The sequence below is a fragment of the Streptopelia decaocto genome (assembly GCF_964273445.1).
Source record: "Streptopelia decaocto genome assembly, chromosome: 5".
Classification (NCBI taxonomy): Eukaryota; Metazoa; Chordata; class Aves; order Columbiformes; family Columbidae; genus Streptopelia; species Streptopelia decaocto.
This window is the reverse complement of record NC_138659.1, coordinates 17,181,366-17,197,233: the sequence shown is the minus strand read 5'-3', so window position 1 is coordinate 17,197,233 and position 15,868 is coordinate 17,181,366. Positions and strand designations below refer to the sequence as shown.

Sequence of the window (15,868 nt, the reverse complement as noted above, 5' to 3'; positions counted from 1 at the left end):
TTGGGGAAGTTTGGCACAGATTTCCTGAGTGTAGCTGATAAGCCATTGCCACTTGACAGCTTCTCCAGAGAGTAACTGTGATAGCTGTTTTTATGATACACCTTCTATTAATCTTAAGAAAACAAGGACAGGCTCGTATCATCACATTTTAATCTCCTCTTCTGTATTTCCTCAGAACTCAGAAGGAATTTGGCCAGGCCACTCCATTGGTCCATCTTTACTGGAAATTTGTTCTGAATTAATTGGCAGACTCTGTAATGCTTTTCTACTTTTGCCAATAGTGATTACAAACCAGTGCAATAGCGACTTAGAGCTGACAATTACTCAGTTGCTTAAAAATAACAGATAGCTGTCCTCCTGAGGATATGGACTGCAAGCAGAAAGTTCTCTTTTTGTTAATGTTCCTTAATGGAATTGCTGTTTCAAGTTTCTCTGCTTCTCTAATCATGATGTTATGTCAAGGGGGTTTGCATATGTACTTGGAAATAAAACACAGTGCTTCAAACCAGACATAATGATGTTCTAGAGAACACTAGAGAAAAGAAATTCCAGGAAAAATATACTATACATTTGGAGGGAGATATTCACACCTAAAATTAGCCATATAGGTAATCTCAGTAAGGGCAGCCTAACTTGGAACAGGTAGTGGTTTCTGCCCCACTGTAGACAGGGCTTAACAGCTCATTTAGCAGCTGCTGATGATTAAAATATTGAATTCCTGTTGGTTTGGGATTGTCCTAAATGCTGAACAGGTGATGTGGTTACTGCTAATGGAGCAATTATCAGCTGCTATATAGAGATGCTAAAGTTTTAGGAGGTTTTGAGTGAAGGTTGATTGTATGTTTGAAGGGGAAGGAAAAAATGAATGGAGGTGTTTTGTAAATTTTAATGTGATGGGTTTGTTTAAGGTATTTATGTAAAACATACAGCTGAGTGTTTTAAGAAGTGAAAGCTATGCTGAATTATCTTTCAAATTCACTAAAAGGATACTTCATCCAATTCATCTGAGCAGCTGAAGTTAGAACATTCTGGTACCAAGCTCCTCCAGTACAGATGTCTGTGTATATAACCCGCAGGTGAGTTCAGTGGGACCCTAGTACTGCAATTTTAAGTAAATATATTTAATCAATTGAATAATCACTCGTATTTTAACAGAGGTTCCCTGCAATGTGGGCTTGAACCCCTTCAGGGAGAGGAAAGACCAAAAGCTGAGTTTCCTACATCCTGGGTGAATGTCACCTCCTTTTCCACTGATTGTAGCGGTATTTTAAAACAAAGATTGTGAACTCTCTTCAGCCAGTTAAAGGGACATGGTTCAGAGCAGCAAAGTCTTACTGCATGCTAGGCTGATGTTGTTCTAGGATATTATAGTGCCTAGAAGCACTGCTTCTCAGAAGTTTGTACTGTTGCTTGCAGACAGAAATCACCTTGGTCTGCCTATATGTTGAGCTGCTGGGAAGGGTCGTTACTGTAGCTGCCTTGGGCTCAGTGGTGCGTAGACCTGCCTACAAGGCCATGGGCCTTTCTTGGAGGTTTTTGCTGTATAACTTCTAAGCACCTTGTTGCACGGGCAAGAGTTTATGTCTGGTTTGGTAATGAGCTGGTCAAACTTGATTCTGCTTGCAAAGTACTTGAAGGATAACCTGTAGATTCAATACAAGGCTAAGGTATGTCTGGCCAGAGTATGTAAAAGACAGTGTGTCTCTTGTCAGTTCTGTTTCCTCTTTGTATATTCTATTTTAAAAATTTGACTGTAATACTTCCCATAACTGCTGAGAAATAAGCCTGAGGAGCAGGGGTATAGATTTGAACTGCTACCAGGTAGACAGAATGTCACTGCTCAATAACTTATTGATGTTAGCAGGGCTCACGGAGCTGGTGCTTGGAGTCTGGCTAGCAGCATTTCCCAGCAGTACAGAGATGTGTGTGTACTCCTCTGTTCGCCTTTGCTTTAAGCTCATCTTTGTGCTTTTTCTGGGAAAAGAATTTTTAGCCAACTCCTACATTTGTTGCCTTGTGCTGTGTGCCCTGTACCCAGGGATATTCAACAGAGAGCAGTGCTACTACTGAGCCCAGCCAAACCTGCTCTGGTAGCTCCCATAAGTTTTTCCTTTGCTCCTTGGCATTTAGTGAGCTGCACTGGCTGCTTATCTATGAAATACCTTTAATTACTGCAGCCACTTCCTCAGACAGGTACATGACCCTGTCAGAAGTCATAATAATAGGGAAAAAATGGCAAATATTGGTGCTTTACTTTTTTGTTGGTTTAATTTACTTTTGAAATCCAATGCGGAGCCTGAAAGCATCTCCTTTAAGATCTGTAGTATTTTGCTTGCATCATAGTCTATATGAAGTGTTTTCCGAAGTGCAAAATATAGCACACGACTTAGAGTGAATTAGGGATGGTTTTGCTACTGACAACATTAAATGCAGCTCAATTTTCCAGACTTGATTAACTTCAAATTTGGGCATCAGAACAAGTATGATGTTTTTTTTTCCTATTAAAATAAGTCACTTTTATATGAAAAATGCACTACATGCAAATTTCTACGAGTGACGTTATGTCATCTTTGCAAACCACTGGAGTTTATTTGCTCTTGTTTAATGTTGGCATGTTGTACCCATAAAGAGGGAAAGGGGAGAAAGAGAGAGCAGGTTACACCACAGGCTTTCTTGCATAAAATTAGGCTGTGAGTGGGTTTCACAATCCTTTTACAAATTAAAGGGTTAAAAAAGAGATATATTATTTAGAAGTATAAGGACTTTCAGTAATGAAAATGCTGAAATTGTCACTGTGCATCTCTTCTTGAAGAAAACAAATGTCAGAACATGTTTCCTTACTTCCATCTGATATATTATCTTGAAAACAGTTATAGAAAGCCACTGTAGAATAAATGTTTTTGATATTGCAAATGTATACAAAAGAATCCTATCTATTCATTTCACATCACTGAAACCTACCTGGGCTTAATGAATTACCCCTTCTTGCTAACCTTCCTTGAAGTAATTAGGTACTTGCTTTATTAGTTAAGGTTTTGCATAATTATAGTTGTTGATATATTGCCACTATGTCATAGGTGATGGTATCTGAAAAGAAAAAGAGGGCCAAAAATAAGTGCTACAGAGAATTAATGTTCCAGTTATAAATCTGCAAGCAAATTCGAACAGTCTGTTCTAAAAAATTTTGTACTTTTGGCATAGAAAGACAGAAAAGCTACGTTGGTAAGCTGCAGAAAGTTTGTGTATATGTTGGGGGGAGGTTTGTGTGTTTTAAATCTTGCCAGATCTCTCTGGTCTGAAGTCAGTACAGCTTTGCTAATGTGGAGCTAGTTGTTGGCTTTAATGTTATAATGGGGATCAGGCTTGATATTCCCGTCATGTCTTGTATGTGTGAATTTGTGTAAAGCTTGTCTTGTGAATCGCCTTTCATTTCTTTGTTTACAAGATAAAACCAAAATATACTTAACTACAAGGACTCTGGAAGGATTTAGAACACTAGTGACTGTTAGTACCATGTCCTGGGTCAAACCCTATCCATCTCTAAATTAGGTCTTTCTGAATTTCTGTCTTTTTGAGAGATGGGATTGTTCACCTTTTCAAACAAATCTTCCTTTTCTAAAATATCTTCAAAAATACTTTTTACAGACTTCTTTCTAGCTTTTTGGGAAAAAAAAAATATTTAAAATGTAACAAATCAATTTATCAAACAATCAACCTTGCCCTACTTCTGTTTTACTATGGGTTTGGTATACTCCTAGGAGACACACTGTATCTTGAGTACCACTTCTTCCTCCTGAGGGTGTTCCTAGGCAGGGGAGGGGAAGGCGGGCTGTCTGACAGCAACGCTTTTGTATCTCACCAGGTAGCAAACACTCTTTCTCCTGTAGTCCAGGTCAGACAAACAAATGCCAAACAGAAAACCTGAGAGAGATCACATGGATGGTCTTGTGAAGACACCACCGAATAAGTGTTTGTGGTAGAGGTGGTTCTCTAAATGTGGTGTGCTCTTTCCAAGTATACCAGGAGGAAGCATGCCTCATTGACTGTGGACATTCATGGTTCTATTGAAAGATGGAAGAACAAATAAACAGAACATTTTATTTAAACAAACAGAAAGAAAAACAAAAATCATCTCCTGGGTACCAGAAGCAACGCTGTTTGCTTTGATCCTTTATTTGCACAGTAGGTAGTCATTTTAATCTCTCTGGTTCCAATTATAGTGGCAAGTACATGTTGCCCATTTCACTTTTGTTGTTGGGTTTTCTGTTCCAAGTATTGTAGTCCATGTAGGATTGCTTGGAAATGTTGAGTTCGGTCTTCGTGTAAATTCAATGCCATCAGTTGTTTTTGAGTAGGGTTTTGGCCCATATCTGATGAAGGAGAAAGAACAGCGCAGTGCTGTGCATGATGAGGAAATAACTACAGCAATCTTTACATCTTATCTAAGTATCTGGTAGAGAATTCTTGTACTTCAGCATGCCCATCTGTTTCTTAAACTTGCGCACTTGAGCACCAGGATGGAGTTTTTTCCATTACACTCTAATCTGATCTGTGCTGTTGGGTCACTTTCTAAATGAACATCATAAATCTATGTAGTAATGGTGCTATTTCTTTCCCTCGCTTATGGCATCACTTTCCCTTTATTTTCATGAAAAGATGTAATGACATAAAGGAGTTGAAGTTTCACCTACAATCTTTCAGCAGATCCATATGATAAATAATGGAACATTTTACTTATAGTAAATATCACTTGGAGATATGTGGCAGTTAGAGATGTAGCTGATGTACTTCAGCTTTCTTGTCTTCCCTTTTTCGTCTCTAACCCTGGTAATAAGCTTATAAAAACAAGCACAGTAAGTTTGCTTTCCTGTCTTATTCTAAATCTCTTGCATAAACACAACCACAAACTAAAGGCAGAATCCACATGGATATCCGTCTTACATACTGGCATGCTTTACAGAAATAAAAGTTTTTGCTCAGCTGAACACTTCTGTTGCCCTGGCTACAAGCACATTGTGCACTAATGTTTTTTTCCTTATCAGAACTTGTGACTAGCTTTCTGTGGAAGAAGAAAATGACAATTTCACTACTCTTTGCAGTTTTGATAAAAATCAATGGTATCTGACTTTCTGCTGGCAATGATTTCTCAGCTCTACAGTGAAATTGTTTTCCAAAGCTGAGAAAAAAACACCTTTAAAACGTAATCCCTGGACATTCAAGTGGGATATGGGAGACTTGGCTCAAAACCCCGATGTCCTCCATGTGTTTTCTGCCTGACGCAGCAGCCTGGCCATGGCTGGCTGTAAACTCTCTTCTGCTCAACTTGGTGTAGCTGAATTTAGCAGGAGCACTTTCTTCCATGCAGTAGCTGAGGGTGCTGATCAAATCATTATTTCAACCAGGTTTTGGCAGGACGTGGAAACTCACTGCAGCATAAGCTAAAGCTGCCTATTTACTGGGATTTTGGACACTTCTGGCTTTGAATGAGGCAGAGCAAGGACTGGTGGCTAGTTATCTCACTTGATATGGCTCCTGAAAACACAAATGGGAACTCAAACCTGATGGGTATCATTCCTAGCCTGCACTCAGCCTCGATTAACACTAGTTAAATCTTTATTAGCACTTTCTTAATGAAGCTTTTGGTTATTTGTAATTGCACATTGTGAGATCACCTGGACAATTTGTACTCTACAGGAGAAATCTTTCTGACACTGACATTGTGATTGCAGAGCTCATGTCTGTCAGCACACTGGGTGAAATGGGGGATGTTCCCACCAGCCCGTGGGTGAGCCCTGGAAATCAAGCAGCTAAAATTAAGCACAGTAAGAGCTTCAACCACTGCCGGTATCCTGAGCAATGTGTGTTTCATATGATTACGAAAAAGCTGATTTTGGAGATCAACGCTGCTTGCTAAATGCTTGCTTATTTGCCTGTTGCTAATACCCCTGGATCTGTGTTAGGCTAGATCTGGGTCTTGGATTTTTTTCCTGATAGAGCATAGGTTTGGAGCTAATGTATTATAACAAATTAACTGAAACATCTGCTTTGTAGCAGTCGCATTTTCTTCCTTATGTTGCTGAGCCAGCACTATGCAATTTTAATTTATTGTGAGGATCTATTACCATTTAGTGCTTTGTTAATTTGCCAAGTATTAGGTGCCTGAGTTTTTCAGCAGCATTAGCACATGGAAATCTCTGGCACTTTTTTTTTCCCCTCCTCCTTTTAACTTATTATCCCCTGCCACCAGGACACTGAGTCACCCGATACACTAAAGTTATTTGGTAATATTCCTGGAACACTGTATAAAACAGTTTATTCTGAGAAGTTGCAAACTAACACTGACATCTTCTTACTCAGCACATCTATTCCTCTTACTCATTAAAACTTATTCCAGTTGACACCAGAGGCAGCACACTTTTTGCTGCTTTTTGTTTCTGGTAAATTTTTGACAAGCATGTCATTTCCAAAACCTGTGGTATCAGAACATCTCTTGACATATGCTGTCAAGCACCCTTGGATAGCTCTATGTGGAAAAGTTGCTCTCTGCAGACATCTCCCTGAGGAAAGAGCTTTGATAGTTCAGTGAAGTTTTAGCTTCTTCCCCTAAAACTGCAGTGTTTATGCACACATATAGAGGCGAGAAGGATAGGAATGGAAGTTAATTTACCTGATTGTGGATTAGTACATTAGAAGAAACACTTTACATTTTGAACATTTAAAACAAAGTCCAGTATCTTTACTGGCACAAATCCCAGCAACGGGTGGAGAGATTCATAACAACTGCTCTTAATTTTACAAAGCTCATATTGTTTTGTATTCTGTCCCAGCCTCATGTGAACAAGGTGAGAGCGACTGATTGTGCAGAAAGTTATGGAGCAGGAATTTCTTGGGTGAGAATTGTTTGGTGGCAACAAGTGTTGCCAAAACAAACCCCTGTGTTTTATATACCCTTGAAAGAGATGTTTAAATGCCCCTCTTTAAATCAGAACCAGACAATCGTGGTGGTGGAAGGCTGTTGTTTCGCGATTGGCTAGTTCTAGGCTTTTGTGATTTACAAAAGACATATAACCTCTGGAAAGGGAAGAATGATGTCTGAAAATCCCCCCAAGACTGCTATTGGTAAAGAAAAGTGCTTCCTGGCTCCTATTCAAGCCTCAGGGTTACCTCTGTCCTTTCAGAGTGTGCTTTGTTAATGCTGAGGAGGCTGTGTGCTGTTTTAAGTGTTGTCTCTTCTAACTGGAGTAAGAGAAGTGACCTTTTGAAGGATAGTTAATTGGATTTTTCTTCCTTTTTTTTTTTTTTTTTTGTTTGTTTGGCTGTACAGATCTAATATCTATAGATATTGCGTTAAGGGGTCAGTGAGTAGTTAACATTCCAAAATACTGAGGCATCACACACTTGTATATAAGTTTTAAACAGTAAATGAAGTTGTAAAAGTTGCTGAACCTCTGTACACAGTATATAATCAGCAAGCAGCAAAATTTGAAGGCTAATTTGCAGGCCATTTAAATTCCAATTTGTGTTTGTATAAAATTCCATCAGTATGCTATTTAATTCCAACACTACTCAAACACTTATTTGGGATTTTTTAGTTAATGTTTGAACTTAAGAAGGTTTTTCCCTCATTTTACATAGTATTAATTCATTTATTTATGAGTAATAGCTGGCAAGTTTCCATAATTTGGAAGTCTCTGAAGAAACCTTATACAGAGCCATGTTGTTTACAGTAGTGGGAAGGTAGAAATAAGCTGTATCTCTGATAGCAGCAGCTTTTTAGGGAATTACTAAAAGGGAACACAAGTGACACATCTTAATGAATATTTATTAGTGTGCTAGAACAACATGAGCTTTTTGATTGGCTACTGTGCATTCTGCACCGTGCACATACCCACTACAGTTTCAGTAATGTCAGCTATTAGCTACATCACCTTCCTCTTGTAAAGCAAACTGCAACCTTCACAAAGGTTAAGGTGAGTAACAGTGACAGAAGCTCCTTGTTGCTGTTTTGCATTGGAGCTCAGTCCTCCCGGAATGGACCTATGTCAGATCACTCCAAATTCCAGCTGTTGCTCCGGAGCCCTGCAGCTGACTGAACAGTGGAGTGCAGGGGTGCACAAACCATCAAAGACCTGGAGCTTGTTTCTCTAGCATCAGAATATCAACTCTGCTTTTTGGAGTTACTTCTTAGAAGAGCTAGAAAAGGCTGGGTGTGGTTTATCTTCTCTTTAGGTGAGAAGGATAAGTGGTAGTGCCAAATTAGGCCTGCTTCTGCCATAGGGTCGTAGAATGAGACTGCCTTGTCTCTTTCTTGTCAGCTTAGCTGTATATTTATTTCCTTCACCTTCAAATTCTGCCAGAGTTGTGTGTGGGGCAAAATATTATGTAGTTCTAACAAAAGGCAGATAATTCCCCATGTTTCTTTTGCTTAACATAAATATTTGTGGTCACTGTATAATGTATGTGTGCATATATATATTTGGCATATTATAAATCAGTCTTTCTAACAATGCCTAACAGCTCTGATTAACTCTTTGAAGCCTGACAGTTAATACTCTATTATCTAATCAGAAGTAGCACCATTTTAGCATGTCGAAGCCTTCTTATGTACTACATACTTGTAATAGTAAATAAAGCTGCATTGTTCTTCAAAACCAAATGGCAGGAATAAGTGGTCTCTCTTGAAGTTAAAGCACAGCCACTATATAAAATATCAAATTTGTCTCTAAATGGGGAAAAAAGTGATTAAACAATATAAAGTATACTTGAATTAACTGGGCTATTCAGGACTTCTTATGAAGCCAGATGCTTCTAATGGTGGGGAGGACAAAAGCCCAAACAGAAAACAAAAACCTTCCTCTAGGTCCTTGAGAATGTGCTAGTGGGGGAGAAGCTGATAAAGTAATAACCTGAAAGGTAAAGGAAGCCTGTGGGCTTGTAGGGTTGTGAACACGGTATTTGGGTTTTGTTGTTGTTAGTTTGTTTTTTCCACAGACAGTAGTTATTATTCGTTCACATTCTGGACATTTTAATCTGCAGTTCTAGGAGTGCTTTGACATCACCTATCGTTAGATCGAATTGGTTCGTTGCTTTAGTATGTTGTATTACTAGCTGGCTAATATAATCTGCTTTGAATAGAAAAAAAGGGGTTACAGCAACAGGTTGTGCATATTTGGTATGGTTGTAAAGTTACCATTGTACTCAAAGTAAAATTTACCCCATGGAAGATGCCAGTTACGTAGCTAAGAACTAAATTAGGGAGTTGTAATTAAACAAGTAAATCAGACCTGTATGTTTTTTAATGTGATTTCTAACAATGAATGAGAAAGAAACAGGAAAATCGAGTAGAAACAACTACAGAACAAACAATAATTAGAGAAACAACTATTCCTTTAAGCTAGCTACATATTTTTATACATAAAAATGTCTAGGATTTTTGTTAAATGCTGTTGGTGAGCTTTCTCATTTAAGGAGCCCAGTTGGGTTTTTAGCACATGTGAGATTATCCACGTGTTCCCTGGAAGCTGTTTTGACAAATGGAGAACTGCTTTCAGCAGAGCTGGGAAATTCATTTTTTTGCTGGGAGTTGATGAGGTCTTTCAGATGTCTTTGGGGGCTTTCAAACTGATGCTTGTCAGTCATGTTGCTTTTAAAAGCATGAACTAGGAAAGAGAGGGAAGCATGAGACCTATGGCTACATGACAGAAATCAAGGGCTGTGTCCAATTGCTGGCTCTCTCTCCTCTCTGGGCAGTTTTGGCTGAGCAGCAATGCGAACTGGAAGGCATGGTTACAACTGAACTTTAATATTAAAGTGACTGAGTGATATAACTGGTCTTTTTGCATGTTGAAATCAATGCAGCTTGGAGGATGCTGGAAAGTGAATGTGTAAAAGGGCATAAATTGCTTATTTCCCTAAACATTGTTCTTTTTGTGATGTTGCCTTTAAAATTTCACTTCTGTACCAGAAATAAATTCTTCTTTTACTATCCTCATACATGTCCACGTGCAACTAGTTCATCCCCTTTCCTGATCAGTATGGGACAGGACCAGTGCAGGATTGTGACAGGTATAAAATACAATGTACTTTACTTTATATGAAAGTTGTTCACCTTGTGCTTTTTCTTTTAAATGAGTGGGTTTTGTTTGTTTCTCTCCTTTTTTTTTTTTTTTGATTGCTGTAAGTATAGGCACATCCTCTCCTGTGACACCGTACTTCTTGTTTCTTCACTTATCTGAGAATCTGCTCTGGGATTAATTCTACACTGGATAGTGTGGTCGCATCTGACATTTCATTTGTCATGTTGCAGAAAAGCAGAGTACGTTTTGTGCTTTTAGCTCCAGTGAGCTTTATCACTCATTAATTGTCACAGACTTTAATCATTTGTTGATGTAAAATCTTTTAAAATATTTTTCTTGACATTAAAGCTGAGGTTAATGGTAAGCAGCTGAATTTAAATGGAAAACTTAACAATGCGGTTGTTTCATGATAAAGCTCTGTAGACAAGAAGCAGTAAAAATTTTACCTTCCTGAATGCTTCTGAGGGGCATATTTTCTTTATCACATAAGACAAGGCTCTGCTATGCCTGTCCAGGCAAGTCTGCTTTGCACATATATCAAAAGAGGTGTTTGTCCAAGATAAAAAGAGGAGAGTGGAGATCCAAACAAAAGAAAAACAGCAACAGGAAAAAATGGACCAAAAGCCATTTTAATTTACTGAGAACCAAAGGAATGTTGAGTTTCTATACTGGTATTTCCCATGAGATCCAAATTGCCCCCTTTGCAAAACTGGTTATAAATACTTCTTTCATTGTTTCAGTAATATTATTACACATCTGGGCTAAATATGGTCAGTTTTAGATCTTGCTGTTCCAGTGTATGCTGGTGCATTTGCAGGAATGGTCTGTGCACATGTTGAGAGGGAGAAGAAAGCTTCCAATCTTCTCCACATGTGGTAGACTTTAAATTGTTTGTGAGAGTTTTAGAAAGTTTTCTGTTAGACTAAATGGGAAGACAAAGTCTTTTTATAGTTTTGTTTCTCTTCTTTCTTAGTTCTTGTTATTTCTGGTATTGCAGGAGTGGTGTCCTAATTAAAACATTCTGTTGTCTGAAGCATGTTTCACATGTTAATTGTGTTTTTAAATGAAAAAAAAAAATCAAATAAAATGGAATGAGGAAAGTCTGTTGGAAACTTTAATTTTCTGATTTATGTTTAGATATTTAAAGCGGTCTTCTTCTCTAAATGCCTCTGTATCCCAAAGTGGTTAAGACTGATTTTGTGGGTTTTCTAAACTGTACATATTAAAAATTTTTCTTATATATATATATAAATAATTATACACTCTTACTGAAATAGCAGGTGTAATTTAAGATGGCTTGATGTGGTAATATGGATATTCTTGTTTTGGTTTGAAATTTTAGAAGAATTTATTGTAATAAATAGCTGAGTTGTATTTATATTCTCTTAATTTTAACCCTTTCCTTTTGAACACTTAACCATTAAGAGCATGGCAATAGTACCTAGAGCACTCCTGTAACTGATTACATGAAGCACAACATTGTTGTTAGGTTGCTTTTTATACAGGGGAACATATAGCTGGCTGTTATAGAGGGTGAAAAAGATGCTTCAGTCTGTTGTGGTTTTCCATTCCCAGAGTCATGAAAATCCATCTGCCTCATGAAGCAAGGCTTGTGCTTGCTTTATTGTGGGCAATATTTCTCCAGAAAACCCGGTGTGCCCCTATGTCTCACTAAGTTTGTTACCTGCTGGCTTTTCAGGTCTGTGTTGCTCCTGCATGAGGTTTCTAAAGCAGCATGCACTCATGCCCTGAGGCTTTCCATGAGGACTACCAGCATTAATGTAATGTAAATACATGACAGTCTAGTCCTCTCTGTCCAGAAATCCTTCCAAATTACATCATTGCTAAAACCTAACTGCCTCAGAGTCATGAGATGTGCTTTTGTCAAACCAGTTTCTCAGCAATGGTTATAAACTTGTGCTAGTGGGGTTGGATAGTTCTTGGCCCTGGAACTGATCTTTCTTCTGCTGATGTGAAGTGCAGGCAGAGTACATTAACGCCTTTCTACAAATGCTATAGGTGTATTCCAGTTAGCTGACTTCACTTGCAAACTGTTAGAAACTGGGTAGAAAAGCTGGGTTTTTTAATAGCCCAAATGGCTGGCAGACACCATGCAGATACATAAATCAGAATAATTGTTTCAAAAGATGTAGAAAAATACCTAGCTGGATTATTTAGACTATTAGCTTCATGTACCACTATACAATAATTAGTAAATCCAGACTAAGATGCTAGAGGCAAAATTATTATTGTGTTCTTTTAATCTTTGACGTGTTAGAACAGGTAATTTGTTTGCTAGAATTCATCTTTACTGTTTGATCTCATTTCTGATAATGGTGAAAAAAGCTCCCTGAAGTTTTTGTAATACTATACCTTAAAAAATTTATTAGAGAAGCAGAAGTAGACAGAAAATAATTATCTTGGCAACTATCCTGATTTTTACAGTAACTTGTATTCGTCGATTTTGTCCACTCTTCAATACTTAGCAATGTAAAACTATCTGGTTCTGAATGTCAGTGAACTGTTCATCCAGTGTACTACAATTGCAAAGACAATGTGGGTTTATCATCCTCTGAGCAATTTTACTCTGTTTTAGCACTAATCATGTTGCTAGGTAGTAACTGCTGTGCTGATGCAGCAGAGATAAAAGCTTAACTAGAGTCACCCTACTGTAATTTGTTTTGTGGAACTGTTGCTGTGTTTGTATTCTGGAATTGCATTTGATAATGTGATATTCATCATCTCAGTCTTCTAATTAATCCATGTGAACTAGACCTTTGATTCAATCAACAGGCCCACTCAACATGTGTGCTAAATGGATGGCACCCCTTGAGAGAAGCAAAGAGGGCTGCCATAAGCAAACGAAGCTTTACCTTGCCGTGGTTTTTGAATGGCACTTGTAGGAACTCTGTCTGTGAACAGCATTTCTGGGAAGGCTTTGGCATTTGCTGACATTGGTGCTTTGGGGCATGTTCTCTGGTCTGACCATGAAGACAGACTGTGGTGGTGCTGGAGACCATGCTGTAAGGCTCAGTATGTATAGAGTAGAGAGAGGTCCTTAAAGTGGGAAATTGTCCAAAAGGGCTGTAATTTGATAGGTGTTAATCTAGAACCAATACAGTTTCCAGGATCTAAGTCTTGAGTTATATTTTAGGATATTTTATTTGTTTTAAATAAGATTATTGAATATGCTTTAAAAAAATCAGTATTGAATGTAAAGAGAAATGGAGGGTAGATAGCAAAGGAATTTGAGAGAGCGACTGAGATAAATATGCAAATAAACACATCTTCTAGAAAACAAGACTAGGATGGACATGAACAGAAACCATTGCAAAAATACGGCTAAAATGAAAAGTAGCGATTGTGTGAAGAGGACAATAAGCAAGTCATTTTTCTGTTGATACCTGAACTGAAATAAGAACATAAATATTAGTTATAAAGTCCTCTTTCATTTTTATGAGAAGATTTCAGCAGCAGATGAACTTCTGAGCAAAGGAACAACACGGGCAATGATTCATAGGCTAGAAGTTTCTAGATATTTCTTCCTTTTGAATTTTTTTATTAATTGTGGACTTCTTGAATTATAAGACTAAAAACTAACAATATATTTGTTCTTAGGGAGTAATTAATACAAAATATTGATGGTTCCCACTGTTGGGAAGTCACGTTGCCTGCCATAGTACTGAATGACTCACTAATAACTGACCGGCTCATGTGCTGGGAATGGTAAATCTTTATAATTGTAAATGTCTAAAAATTGATTATAGAGCTTTGACTGGAAAGTTATTTCCCTGTGTATTTGTGCAAATAAAGTTACAGTCCTGTACTCTTTTTCTCTAAGTAAAGGCAAAGCAGATCATGGCATATGGTAGAAAGGAAATAACTCCATGAAATAATTGTGTATGTAACCATTTTTTTCGGGGGTGGAAGAGAATCTTATTCTTATTTACTCACCTGTTGTTACTGAGGTGATTACTGTAATCATTGTTTGCAGACAAGGAGTGTGGGAGGAAAAACTATTTGCCTTGGCTGGTGCTGTATATAGCAACAGCCCTAGTGATGGGTATTCTGAGAAACTTGACTTCTCGATCTGAGACTGGTGACACAGGCAGGCCAGGACACACAGCAGAGGTAACAAATCTGTCACCAGATGAATGCCATGTTCCTTTGGGACTTGGCAAATACAGTGACAATTTTTCACTTCTGATTATTGGTGCTTCTGATGCTTACAAAATGCAATCTTTCAGCTGTGGTTTCACAGTGTAGCAGAGGTCGTTCTTACCACCATCACAAAGCTTCTGCTCTTTGCAGCTGGCCAGAAAGGCAATGCTTATATAGATCCTTTACTGTGATTTTTTTTTTTTAATTTTTTTTTTAACTTTATGCTTAGTGACTGACTTGTTTCCCTCTGAGAGGTACAGGCTATGGATCTGTGGGGTCCTCTAAAAATCACTTACGGGGTATGAGGCTGCAGAAGAGGAGCTGCAGGCCTGTCTCCTGCCCCCATGCTGTAAAGACTCAGGTTTTTCCCCTTGTCCTCAGATATGTGCACCTGAGGCAGAAATTCAGAGGGAAGCTAGGGTTGTGAAGGGGGTCTGTAGCCTGCTGAGGGGGTTGCTATGTCTAAAAGCCCACACTTGCACAAACTTCTCAGGTGGACCTACCTTGTTTCCCATTTTGTAAGGTGCATGTCCTTGCAGTAAGGAGCTACTCTTAGTCCCCGGATAGTTTAATTGTACTTCGAGTTGAGCAAAATCTGAGGTAGAGGACACAAAGATTTCTGTGTAAGTATGGTCTTCATGAGATAAATATTACAGCAGTTTTGGAAGGCAAATAAAGTTGTAGGTTAAAAAGCTTTTCAGTAAATGGTTTAAGATCCTAGGGCTGTGTAAAATAAGCTAGCAAATGAGAAACCTTTACCTAATGTAGTTAAAGCAGCCTTGATTCAGCTCTGCAAACATAGGCATCTAGTCCCACTGAGCTGCGCTAGGATACTCGGTGGCCTCCCTTCACCTCTGCAGCAGGGAATGGGCAGTGTGTCCACCTCCATGTGTCATCTACCAGCCCCAGGGGAAACCTTAAATAGCCCACGGGCTCTACATACTGTAAAGTGTTTATACAGTCAAGTCAAGACAGAATATATATGTGCTTAATACAGATCGCTTGCAGTATGCTCATTCCGTGTCACTGTTTCTATAAGCATATGCAGACACATAAAATTAACTGGAAGGACACTGCCTGGAACACATAATATGATGCTATCATGCTTTTATGAATTTACATTCCAGTTTAAAGAACCAATTTCACAATTTGGCTGCAGTGGCTGATATCTTATTGCTGGTGTGATGTCTTGGAATCTGCACACTGTAATGTCTAAAAGAGTGCTTGGCTACATGACTTACTTCCCCAATATATGTAAAACATTCCTCTTGTGTTTTTCTTTCTCTATACATTGTTGCAGCTGTCTCTTTTTTATTCTTTTTCATAAAAAAAAAAAGCTGAAATCCTTTCTGTATTCTAATCAGACCATGAATCGGTACTGCTATTTTTAATTTTAATTTTGGAAATTTTTTTTTACAAAATTTTGTAGAGCTTGACATTTAATATTTTGAAAACAAAGGATCTCAGAGCTGTACAGTTAGTGCTACTGACAACTTATTAAATTTGTAATTCTACCAAGAGAATTCACCTTCACCTTCGCCTCTGTGAAGCTTTGTTGGAGGAGACTGTAGACAAGGCTGTGTGATGACGCAGTCTTTGCCCGCAACAGGCCATGGTCTGTAGCCACGTAA

The 15,868-nt window shown here is 38.3% G+C and overlaps 1 long non-coding RNA gene across 1 annotated transcript in view; it reads left to right on the top strand.

The window, feature by feature from the left end:
- The window catches only part of LOC309440458, a 95,406-nt gene that overhangs the window by 15,902 nt on the left and 63,636 nt on the right, over positions 1–15,868 (top strand). The gene's annotated exons all lie outside the window — the stretch shown is intronic.